Consider the following 12688-nt stretch of genomic DNA (forward strand, 5'->3'; position numbering starts at 1 on the left):
TTCCTCGTATTTTTTTCAATTTTTATTCTAATTCAGTAAGTATGTATTTGTGCCTATATTTTTATATGTACTGTCTCAGTAATATCTCCTTAAAACACTTGACTGAAGTCTGATGGGATCTGTCGGTTTGTTTTACACTCGTACTTCTAAAGTATGGAATTAATAACAATCTGTTTGATTGCACAAACTAACTGATGCTATCTCTTACACTGTGTATATATGTTTGTAATTATTATGATCGTAAGATTGTGGTTTCGATTCCTGGACCAGACGACGCGTTGTGTTCTTGAGCAAAACACTTCATTTCACGTTGCTCCAGTCCACTCAGCTGGCAACAATGAGTAATCCTGCGACTGACCAGCGTTCTGTCCAGGTGGGGAATTTCTATGCCACTGAAACCAGGAAACCGGCCCTTATGAGCCTGGCATGGCTCAAGAAGCAATATTTGTGGAGGCGCAATGGCCCAGTGGTTAGGGCAGTAGACTCACAGTCGGAGGATCACGGTTTCGATTCCAAGACCGAGCGTTGTGTATGTTTATTGAGCAAAAACACCTAAAGCTCTACAAGGCTCCGGCAGGGTGGTGGTGGCAAACCCTGTTGTACTCTTTTGCCCCAACTTTCTCTCACTCTTTCTTCCTGTTTCTTGAGTAACACTGCAATGGACTGGTGTCCCGTCCAGTTGGGGGGAACACTTATGCCATAGAAACCTGGAAATCAGGCCCATGAGCTTGGCTAAGCTTGAAAAGGGTGCATAAATAAAATAGAATAGTGTTTCTAATTGTTAGAAGACAATATCTGGTATCCTAACAAGCATTGTTAAACACACTAAAGTTGATCATGGTGCCGGCATTAAAAATGGTTGCAAATCACTGCTTTTATTCTGACATCTTACATTTGGACAGTATGTATGTTTGGGTGTGCATGAGAGAGAAAATGCAGGTCTCTTTCTCTTTGTCTTCTTCCTCCTCTCGCTACCTATCAAGTTATATATACATAAATATGTATGTATATACATACATAAATATCTATGTATATACATACATAAATATATATGTATACACATATATAAATATGTATGTTTATTGTAAACAAAATGTCTCATGTTACCATTCTGTGTGTCTTAACCCTCTTTTGTCAGACGGTCCCAATCCCCTTACCAATTCTTTAGCTTTCGTCTCCTCTACCAGAGGTTTCCCACGGTTTCCTTTTTTTTAAAACTCACGGGCTCATTTTACAAATGGCCAAACCTTTCTTCTCTTGTTTCATATTTTAAAACTTTTATTTTAATACATCTCATATACAATACAGATTGTATGTTTGGATATCCCCTATAGTGAGTGTATGAGGCACATCAACTAAATTTCACTAAATTTTGTTGTCAATAAGATACTCTAGAAACGCCTTGAATTTTTTTTTTCAGTGGTTGGGTGGCGGTCATTTTACATTTTTTTTTTTCTTCTGTCTATAAACACATAATTTATTTCGCATGTAGAAGAATTCTCCACATTGTTAAATACAGAATGCTGTTGAAGAACAAAATAAAGAATGGGGGGGAAAAAAGAAAAAAAAAATCTTACAAAAATCAAAAATAAGAAATCTGAATTTCAAGGACCAGTTGTTTTTTTTTTGTTGTTTTTTTTTTAGTGTTTTATTTTTTTTTTTTTCAAAAAAAGAAATTAATTGAAATTCTGTAATCTTCCGATGCCATCTAATTTTCAGTTGATACTGAAATATTTTGCTACAAACACATGTACATGTATACACACACACACACACACACACACACACACACACACACATACATATATATGCTTACACAATATCCATGACGTATTTAGACCTTCAACTCCATAAATCGTGAACGAATCAAAAGTGGGGTAGTACTCCCTCTCCCCCCTCTTTTTTTTTTTATCTTGGCCTTCATTCAAAATAAAAATACTGTGTAATGCTGAGCTGCAGTCCCAATGTTTGTGATATACAGATCTCAACTTTGTGCGTGTCTCATTTCGATATGGAGGCACCTTCGTTTCTTCTGTGACTGACTTCACTAAAGATTTTATAAAAATTGCTGCTTAAACATCACACATACAGATGCAGACAAATGCACATGGACACACACATACACACACATATTATAAATATATATATACACACATGCACACACATACATATATACACACATAACACACACATATATACATGCAACATACGTATATATTTATATATATTCACACACACTCATACAAACACATAATCATGTATCTCTATGTGTGTGTATATATATGCACATATGTGTCTGTGTATATATATATATATATATATATATATATATATACGCATATATATATATATGGGTATGTATGTATATGTGTGTGTGTGTGTGTATATGTATGTGTGTATGTTTGTATGTTAATATCATACCTACCTACACACATCTGCAATGATTTCATAATAAATTTTTCATTTTCACGTTGTTGTTGTTGTTTCTTTATTTCTTCTTCTTCTTCTTCTTCTTCTTCTTCTTCATTATCATCATCATCATCATCATCATTATTTCTATACGTTTCTATGTCAACAACCTGTCTGAAGGTTTCACAAGTTGGATTAGGTTCAAAATATCAAACCATCCATTTCAATTAATTTATTTTTCAGCTTATATTTATTTACTCCTTACCTATCAAATGTCATCAACTACTCTCTGTGGCTGCCCCCATCTTTAAGAGGTAAACCTGTTCTCCAGCCTAGCACATTCTGATAGCCCTTGCCTCTTATATTTTTTTTTACAATGCTACATGTTTCTTTCTCGGAATATTCAAAATCATTTTTGTTTCAGTCAAATAGGCCTTAAATGTTTTTTTTTGTTTTTTTGATGTTCAAATGAAGTTATTTCATCATCACTATTATTATTTTTACTATTCACATGTAGCAGTGTGGTAAGAAGCTTGCTTCCCAACCACATGGTTCTGGGTTCAGTCCCGCTGAGTGGCACCTTGCGCAAGTGTCTTCTACTATAGCCCTGAGCCTTATGAGTGGGTTTGATAGGTAAAAACTGAAAGAAATTTGTTGTGTATATACATGTGTGTGTGTGTGTGTGTGTTTTTTCCCCTGCTTGACAACCAGTGTTGCTGAGTTTACATGCTCCCCATAGAAAATCCAGCTCCAAAATGACCTCATGATAGCAAAGGTTGGGGTGGGCTGTACCTGCCTACCTTGATTGCTATGGCATTGAGGTAGATCTGGCCACCCTCGTTAACAGAGACAAAACCCGGATTTAAAACACTGGATGATGATGATGATGATGTTGATGATATATATATATCCATGTCTGTACATATATGTGTGTATATATATATGTATGTATATGTGTGTGTGTATATATGTGTATGTATCTATATATGCATGTGTGTGTATATATATGCTTGTGAAGACCTGTTGAGGCAAGTGAAATCGAAATCAAAATCGATGACAACACCACATGACTGGCATCCATGCTAATAGAGCGCTAAGAGCACCATCCAAGTGTGATCATTGCCAGGGCCACTGACTGGCTCCCATGCCAGTGGTACGTAAAAAGCACCATCTGAACGTGATCGTTACCAGCTTGGCCTTACTGGCACATGTACCAGTGGCATGTGAAAAACAACATTCGAGTGAGGTCTTTGCCAGTGCCGCTGGACTGGCTCCTGTGCAGGTGACACATAAAAAACACCATTTGAGTGTGCCCATTGCCAGTACCACCTGACTGGCCCTTGTGCTGGTGGCACGTAAAAGCACCCACTACACTCTTGGAGTGGTTGGCATTAAGAAGGGCATCCAGCTGTAGAAACTCCTGCCAGATCAGATTGGAGCCTGGTGCAGCCATCTGGCTCGCCAGTCTTCAGTCAAACTGTCCAACCCATGTCAGCATGGAAAGCGAACATTAAACGATGATGATGATGATGACGACGATGATGATGACGATGACAGCGATGATGATGATGATGATGATGATGACAGCGATGATGATGATGATGACAGTGATGATGATGATGAAAGGCAACGTGAAAAGGTGCTGGTCAACTAGGATGATGGTAATTACTATTTTCTCACAAGCACACACACACACACACACACACACACACACACACACACACACACACACACACAACAGATTTGCCATCCCTAAATACAACTGGATGCTTCAGCATCTGTCTACAAGGCAGACATTAAATATCAGGCTAAGGGTACTCAATGAACTGTTAATAACGGTAGCTGTCTAATTCTAGTCATTTTTACTATTAGCTTCTAATGAGGTAGGTGTTGTACACCTTTTTGATTATCACTCATACCTATTTATAAAACAACAGGAAGATACAGAAGATTCTATTCACAGTTGGAACTTCCAAATCAAAATTATGGGCTTCTACAGTTCTAAGATAATTTTGACAAATTTTCTTTTAAACTCGATGTTTCAACCAGCCTCCAATTCTATTTTCGTTTACCTTGCCTTTCTTTATTTCTCCTTTTTGCTAAGTTTGTTTGTTTGTTTTATCAGGATTTGTTTTGTTTTGTGTTTTTGGTTTTTTTTTTGTTTTGTTTTTTTTATCTATTTCTGCCTTGTTTTTGATATTTCATAATTACAGTGATTATCATGATGAGAGGCTTTTAGCAAACCGATTCCATCACCCAATACTTGATAACATGATTGGCAGAATTCTGAAATAACTTAAAGAATATATGCACATGTGTGTGCACGTGTGTGTGCATATGTGTGTATGTGTGTGTGTATGTGTGTTTGTGTGTGTGTGTGTGTGTGTGTGTTGAATTTGTATGATTTTTCTATATTTCCTTTTTCTTTAATTTCTTAAATCACTCCAAGTTCATATAAGACTTCTAAAATGTTAGACATCATATGAAGTGTATCATCATCATCATCATCGTCGTTTAACGTCCGTTCTCCATGCTAGCATGGGTTGGACGGTTCGACCGGGGTTCTGGGAAGTGAGAAGGCTGCACCAGGCTCCAGTCTAATTTGGCAATGTTTCTACAGCTGGATGCCCTTCCTAACGCCAACCACTCCGTGAGTGTAGTGGGTGCTTTTTACGTGCCACCTGCACAGGTGCCAGGGGGGCTGGCAACGGCCACGGTCAGATTGGTGTATTTTAATGTGCCCACCGGCACGGAAGCCAGTCGAGGCGGTGCTGGCATCGGCCACGAGTCGGATAGTGCTTTTTACGTACCACCAGACCAGGGATCCTGGCTGGTTCAATTCGATTTCGATTTCGCTTGCCCCAACATGTCTTCACAAGCAAAGGGGGTTGGCAAGGGTGCCTGTCGTACGGTCGCATTGGAGTATTTTACGTGCCACGGCCACGAGTCGGATAGTGCTTTTTACGTACCACCAGACCAGGATCCTGGCTGGTTCAATCGATTGATTTCGATTTCGCTTGCCCCAACATGTCTTCACAAGCAAAGGGGGTTGGCATGGGTGCCTGTCGTACGGTCGCATTGGGGTATTTTACGTGCCACGGCCCCGAGTCGGATAGTGCTTTTTACGTACCACCAGGCCAGGGATCCTGGCTGGTTCAATTCGGTTTTGATTTCGATTTCGATTTCGCTTGCCCCAACATGTCTTCGCAAGCATGGGGGGTTGGGATGGGTGTCTGTCGTCGGATGAGGTTCTATATCGACTTCGCTTGCCTCAACCGGTCTTTGTGTCCAAGGGAGGAAAGGCATTCATAAGTGGGCTGGGCTCACTTGTCCTGCCTGGTCTTCTCACGTACAGAATATTTCCAAAGGTCTCGGTCTCTGGTCATTTCCTCAGTGAGGCCTAAAGTTCGAAGGTCGTGCTTCACCACCTCGTCCCAGGTTTTCCTGGGTCTACCTCTTCCACGGGTTCCCTCAACTGCTAGGGATTGGCACTTTCTCACACACCTATCTTCATCCATTCTCGCCACATGACCATACCAGCGCAATCGTCTCTCTTGCACACCACAACTGATGCTTCTTAGGTACAACATTTCTCTCAAGGTGCTAACGCTCTGTCGAGTATGTACACTGACATTACACATCCATCGGAGCATACTGGCTTCATTCCTCACGAGCTTACGCATGTCCTCAGCAGTCACAGCCCATGTTTCGCTGCCATGTAGCATGGCTGTTCGTACACACGCATCATACAGTCTGCCTTTTACTCTGAGCGAGAGGCCTTTAGTCACCAGCAGAGGTAAGAGCTCCCTAAACTTTGCCCAGGCTATTCTTATTCTAGCAGTTACACTTTCAGCGCACCCACCCCCACTACTGACTTGGTCACCTAGATAACGGAAGCTATCAACTACTTCTAGTTTTTCCCCAATCCAGGTAAATATGATTAAATATACATAAGAATTTATGGACTTATTGCCCATTACCTATACATTATTATTGATGCTGCAGACATTCTGATTTGAGGATTTCTAACTTATTCTGCGAGATGAAAGACTTATAAGAAATTATGTAAAGGTTACACAAAATTCTTAGAAACAAAGCCCATGAGTTCAAATTCAACAACTGCTGCTCTGAATAAAGGAAAAAGTTTTTTTTACTTTTTATTTCATCTTTTTATTTCATCTGGGACACAGCCATTTGTTGTTGCTACATGATTTTACTTCATAAATGCTTTTTAGCAATCGACATTTGGTGCATGAGAGAGTTTGATGCAGCTGCCCTCATCTGCACCTCCTGCCGTGAAGTTGGTTCATCTAGGACACCTGACAGGAAGCGGTCCAGCTTTATTTTGAAGACACCTACATCCACCCATGCAGGTCTCTCAGGTCCTTCAGGAGGATATTGAAGAGCTGTGAATCTCTGAAGCCCAGGCTATTGCAGTATCTTGTCCTGCATCTTGATGGCAAATTTGGAGTCCTTGGCACTATGCAGTGACGCCCAGTTCTAGTATTTGTGTAACTCTCGATGCCAAAGTTACAGACACCAAAACTATTTTTTATTTTTGTAAAGATTTCTTTCTTTTTTTTTTTTTGAGTTAAAAAACCCAGAAGCCTGATTGTTATTTGGTTAAGAAGTTCACTTCTCAGTCATGAAGTTTTGGGTTCAGTCCCACAGTGTAGCACCTTCAGCAAGTTCTATAATAGCCCCTAGTCAACCAAAGCTGTATAGGTAGAAACCCTTCCAGGAAATCTACGCTTCCAGCTTAGTTTTTCTTGGAGGGCTGGCCGTGATCTAGTAATCTCAAGATTAATCAGCCGAAATTACTACGATGATCCGGTTCTTGACTGAAGACTGAGGGGTTCGAATGTCCTGTCCATGTTTATTGTATCGTCTTCTATGAGTTATACGTTCTTGTCCATGTTGTATTTTTCTACATACCTTAATATATATATATATATTATATATATATATATATATATATATATATATATGCACATATGTGTATGTGTATGTGTGTGGAGATAGTGATGCAGATAAATATGATTGGGCTTGGTATATATAAATATACATCTCTCCATATACACATATAGACACACATAGCTATACATAGAGCTGTATATAGATACAATGAAAGTATTTAGTTATATGTATTCATATTTATCTCTCTCTATATATATATCTATGTATTTTAATGTATCATCCTCATCATTTAACATCCGTTGTCCATGCTGGCATGGGTTGGACAGTTCAACCAGAGCTGGCAAGCTGGGGAGCTGCACCAGGCTTTAGTCTGATGTGGCATGGTTTCTACAGCTGGGTGCCCTTCCTAATGCCAACCATTTTACAGAGTGTGTTGGGTGCTTTTATGTGGCACTGCACGAGTGCTTTTATGTGACACCAGCACAGGAGTTTTGCAGATCAATCCTCTTCATGAGGGGGACCAGCCTTAACACTTCTGCTGTTCTGCTATGGTGCATGGGTCTTCTTCCATACAGCAAGGTGCCAGGCATGTTCATCTTAAGTCATCTTGCCTGAAAGGTTCAACGTCCCGAGTTCATCCTTCAGTACTTCAGCTCATGTCTCCCTGGGTCTTCCACTTCCATGTGTTCCATCTACTTTGAGAGATTGGCACTTCTTTATGGAGTTGTCAGGATCCATCCACATCACATGACCAAACTAGCGCAGTCTTCTCTCTTGCATACAGCATCTAATTCCTCGTATAGCTAACTTCCCTCTTAATACTAACACTTAAAACTAGCACTCTGTCACACATGTACACTTACATTACACATCCAGTGGAGCATACTAGCCTCATTCCTTTCTAACCTTTGCTTGTTCTTTGCATTCAGGGCCCATGTCTCACTGCCATGTAGAATTGCTGTCTGTATACATGCATCATACAATCTTCCTTTCACTCAGACACAGAAACCTTTTGTAATCAGCAGAGGTTAAAGCTCTCTGAATTTCCTCTCTCCTATTCTTATTCTCTAGCTATCACACTCTCTGTGCATCCTCCCCCACTACTAATTTGGTCCCTTAGGTAACAGAAATTATCTACTACCTCTAATAAGGCCAACAGGGCATTTGAGAGAATCAATTGCCAGAGTCTCTGTAGTTTTTATGGATCCTGTGCATCTTCCACATATTAACACCACCTTCTCTGATAACCTTCCTATTAATCTACTGGGAAGGTTATCAGAGAAGTGTGTATATATATATATATATATATAAAAGTATCATAAGAGACAGAAATCCCCATAAAATTCATCAAATCAGAATATAAATTCAACAATGTCTTAGAATGTGGAGGCACGTGGCTTAGTGGTTAGGGTGTCAGCATCATGATCGTAAGATCGTGGTTTCAATTCCTGGACCGGGCAACGCGTTGTGTTCTTGAGCAAAACACTTCATTTCACATTGGTCCAGTCCACTCAGCTGGCAAAAATGAGTAACGCTGCAATGGACTGGCATCCCGTCCAGCTGGGAAACACATATGCCATAGAAACCGGGAAACCAGGCCCATGAGCCTGGCTAGGTTTAAAAGGGCGCATCTATTTTTTTTATGTCTTAGAATATTATATTTAATACTTACTATTCATGTTCAAAGTTGTCGACTACACGTGTTTCATGAGGTTGTATACTATGTTCTTGAGACACGCAATCTCTTACAGAACCTCCCCTTATATACAACCCCAATCTTCAGGTCCACCTATCCCCTGTTTATAATTTTATCTATCATTATATATTACGGAGATGTACTCGCATAGCAAGTAATTTGATCTGAGATCATGTGCTGAAACGAAAACAATTGCAGTGTGGAAGGTGTTTATAAGCCATTTAAGAAACACAAAAGCCGTTCGATTCACTTCAACATTTAAGTTTAATTTGTCAAAATATTTTCGTTGCTAAAATCCGCGACCTGTTCACTGACAAAAATCCATGCTGCATAGCACAGATTTTTGTCAGTGAACAGGTCGCGGATTTTAGCGACGAAAATATTTTGACAAATTAAACTTAAATGTTGAAGTGAATCGAACGGCTTTTGTGTGTTTCTTAAATGGCTTATAAACACCTTCCACGCTGCAATTGGTATCATTATATATTTCAACTTAAAGGTATATCAAACCATATGGATGTATAAATAAGTTCCTAGTATGTCAAAACATATAGATGTGTAAATAAATTCATTGAATCCTGCAGTTTAAGCCTTAATTAATTAAAATTAAATGTGAATTATGCCAAAAAATATATATAAATGAAAAATATATACGAATGAAAAAATATATACGAATGCAGAAAAAATATATACTAATGAGAAGAAAATATAAAATTATAAGAATAAAAATTAAAAAGATATATATAAGGCGCAGGAGTGGCTGTGTGGTAAGTAGCTTGTTTACCAACCACATGGTTCCGGGTTCAGTCCCACTGCGTGGCACCTTGGGCAAGTGTCTTCTACTATAGCCTCGGGCCGACCAAAGCCTTGTGAGTGGATTTGGTAGACAGAAACTGAAAGAAGCCCGTCGTATATATGTATATATATATGTGTGTGTCTGTGTTTGTCCCCCTAGCATTGCTTGACAACCGATGCTGGTGTGTTTATGTCCCCGTTACTTAGCGGTTCGGCAAAAGAGACCTATAAAATAAGTACTGGGCTTACAAAAAGAATAAGTCCCGGGGTCGATTTGCTCGATTAAAGGCGGTGCTCCAGCATGGCCGCAGTCAAATGACTGAAACAAGTAAAAGAGTAAAAGAGAGTATATCCAAATGAAGTGGATGATTTAGAAATGAATGGAAACTCATACAAATGACAAAAATTCAGGTGAATGTTATTTGTAAAATATGAATGAAGATATGAAAAAGTATATGGAAAAAAATATAAAGGGAAAAACATTTAAAAATGAAAAAAATGAAAAGATTATATATGCAGGAATTAATTTATAAATTTATATAATTAGAATTAATTTAAAATGTGAAAGTTAAAATGTAAAAGAAATATATTTTCCATCTACCCCTGGATATCATGGCGCTAAATTGAGCTAGTTCCAATTTACACTGCAAGGTTCTAAATATATGTGTGTATGTATATATATATATATATATATATATATATATATATATCGAAATAAATATCAATGCAAATATCGAAATAAATATCAATGCAAATATCAAAATAAATATCAATGGAAATAGTAGTTGTGATACCTGTGCCGGTGGCACATAAAAAGCACCATCTGAACGTGGCCATTGCCAGCGCCGCCTCGACTGGCTTCTGTGCCGGTGGCACATAAAAAGCACCATCCAAACGTGGCCGTTGCCAGTGCCGCCTCGACTGGCTTCTGTGCCGGTGGCACATTAAAAGCACCAACCGTTCGTGGCCGATGCCAGACTCCCCTGGCACGTAAAAAGCACCCACTACAGTCGCGGAGTGGTTGGCGTTAGGAAGGGCATCCAGCTGTAGAAACACTGCCAGATCAGACTGGAGCCTGGTGCAGCCCCTGGCTTCCCAGACCCCGGTCAAACCGTCTAACCCATGCTAGCGCGGAAAACGGATGTTAAACAATGATGATGATATGTGTGTGTGTATGTATGTATGTATATTTATATATATTAAGTCTAATCCTGTTTATCTGCAGGACCTATTGCATCAAGAGAAATTGTTTGAGAAGAACTGTTGAGTCAAGTGAAATCCTTGTGGTCGATGCTAGTGCTGCCTGACTGGCTACCATGCCAGTGGCATGTAAAAAGCACCCACTACACTCTTGGAGTTGTTGGCATAAAGAAGGGCATCCGACTGTAGAAACCTTGCCTGATCGGATTGGAGTTTTATACAGTTTCCTGGCTTGCCAGTCCTTAGTCAAACCATCCAACCCATGCCAGCATGGAAAGCAGACGTTAATCAATGATGATGATGATGATGATGATTATCTCCATATCATCTCACCTGGACGTCTTTTATAGCTATCCTATTTCTTTACTACCCACAAGGGGCTAAACACAGAGGAGACAAACAAGGACAGACAGACGGATTAAGTTGATTATATCGACCCCAGTGCGTAACTGGTACTTAATTTATCGACTCCGAAAGGATGAAAGGCAAAGTCGACCTCAGCGGAATTTGAACTCAGAACATAGCGGCAGACGAAATACTGCTAAGCATTTCGCCCGGCGTGCTAATGTTTCTGCCAGCTCGCCGCCTTTCTTTATAGCTATCCTTTACACCATAGAACTAGTCCTTAATAAAAATTTCAGAGTTCAAATCATTTGAGCACTACTACATGTTTTCTACATTGACCATCTCCAGCTCTCACCTTTTGACTGCGTGCATGTGCATGTGTGTGTGTGTGTGTGTACGCGCGTGTGCAACCAATACTGTTATAAACATGGTGTCATTGTTTCTCATCTGCTGTGAAAACATGCCTGGCCATGGGAAAATATTAGCTTGCTTGCCAATAAATCATTACCCCCAGGAAGGGCATCTGGCTATAGAAAATCTGCTTCAAGGAATTCCACCTGTCACATGCAAGTATGGCAAAATGGAGATTAAAACAATGAAGTGGTGGTGGTGGTGGTGGTGAAGAAGATGACAACAATGTCATTATCATCATTGTCATCATTGCCAGCGCTCTGTTACATGGATTTCTAACTTATTCAGTGAAATGAAAAGCTTAACCCTTTCATTACCAGCCCGGCTGAAACCAGCTCTGGCTCTGAGTACAAATGTCTTGTTTTCATAAGTTTTGCATTAAATTCTTCTACCAAACTTTAGTCACAATTTATGTTCCTAACACTAGCTTAATGATAACTAGGTTATTTTACTAAATTCTTTGTTATATTTAAAGTAACTGAAAGAAACACAGAGCATCTCAAAATAAATACGTTAACGAAAGGGTTGAACAAAATTCTTTGAAACAAAAACCATGAGTTCAAATTTAACAACTGCTGCTCTGCAGAAAGGTAAAACAAAAACAAAAAAAAGCATCCAGACACACCAAAACAATTGTTTTTTGGTATATAGATTTCGTTCTTTTCTGTTCTTTAGTTACAAAGCTGGCTGTTATTTGGAATTTGTTGTGTTCAGCAGATGAGGGATAGCTCTCCTCTTTGAAATGTTACCTGTCCTAAAAATAGATGGCTTCTCTACAATTGCCTCTATATATTGAGGTGAATTATGTCTGTATTTGGGAGGGGTAGTAGTGGTTTTATGTCAGGTGTTGAGAGGTTAATGTATGATTGAGGACAAGTACAGGTGTTTTACTATAGAAGAGAAGTACATGTTACC

Source organism: Octopus sinensis, linkage group LG11 (assembly GCF_006345805.1).
Source record: "Octopus sinensis linkage group LG11, ASM634580v1, whole genome shotgun sequence".
NCBI classification, from domain to species: Eukaryota; Metazoa; Mollusca; class Cephalopoda; order Octopoda; family Octopodidae; genus Octopus; species Octopus sinensis.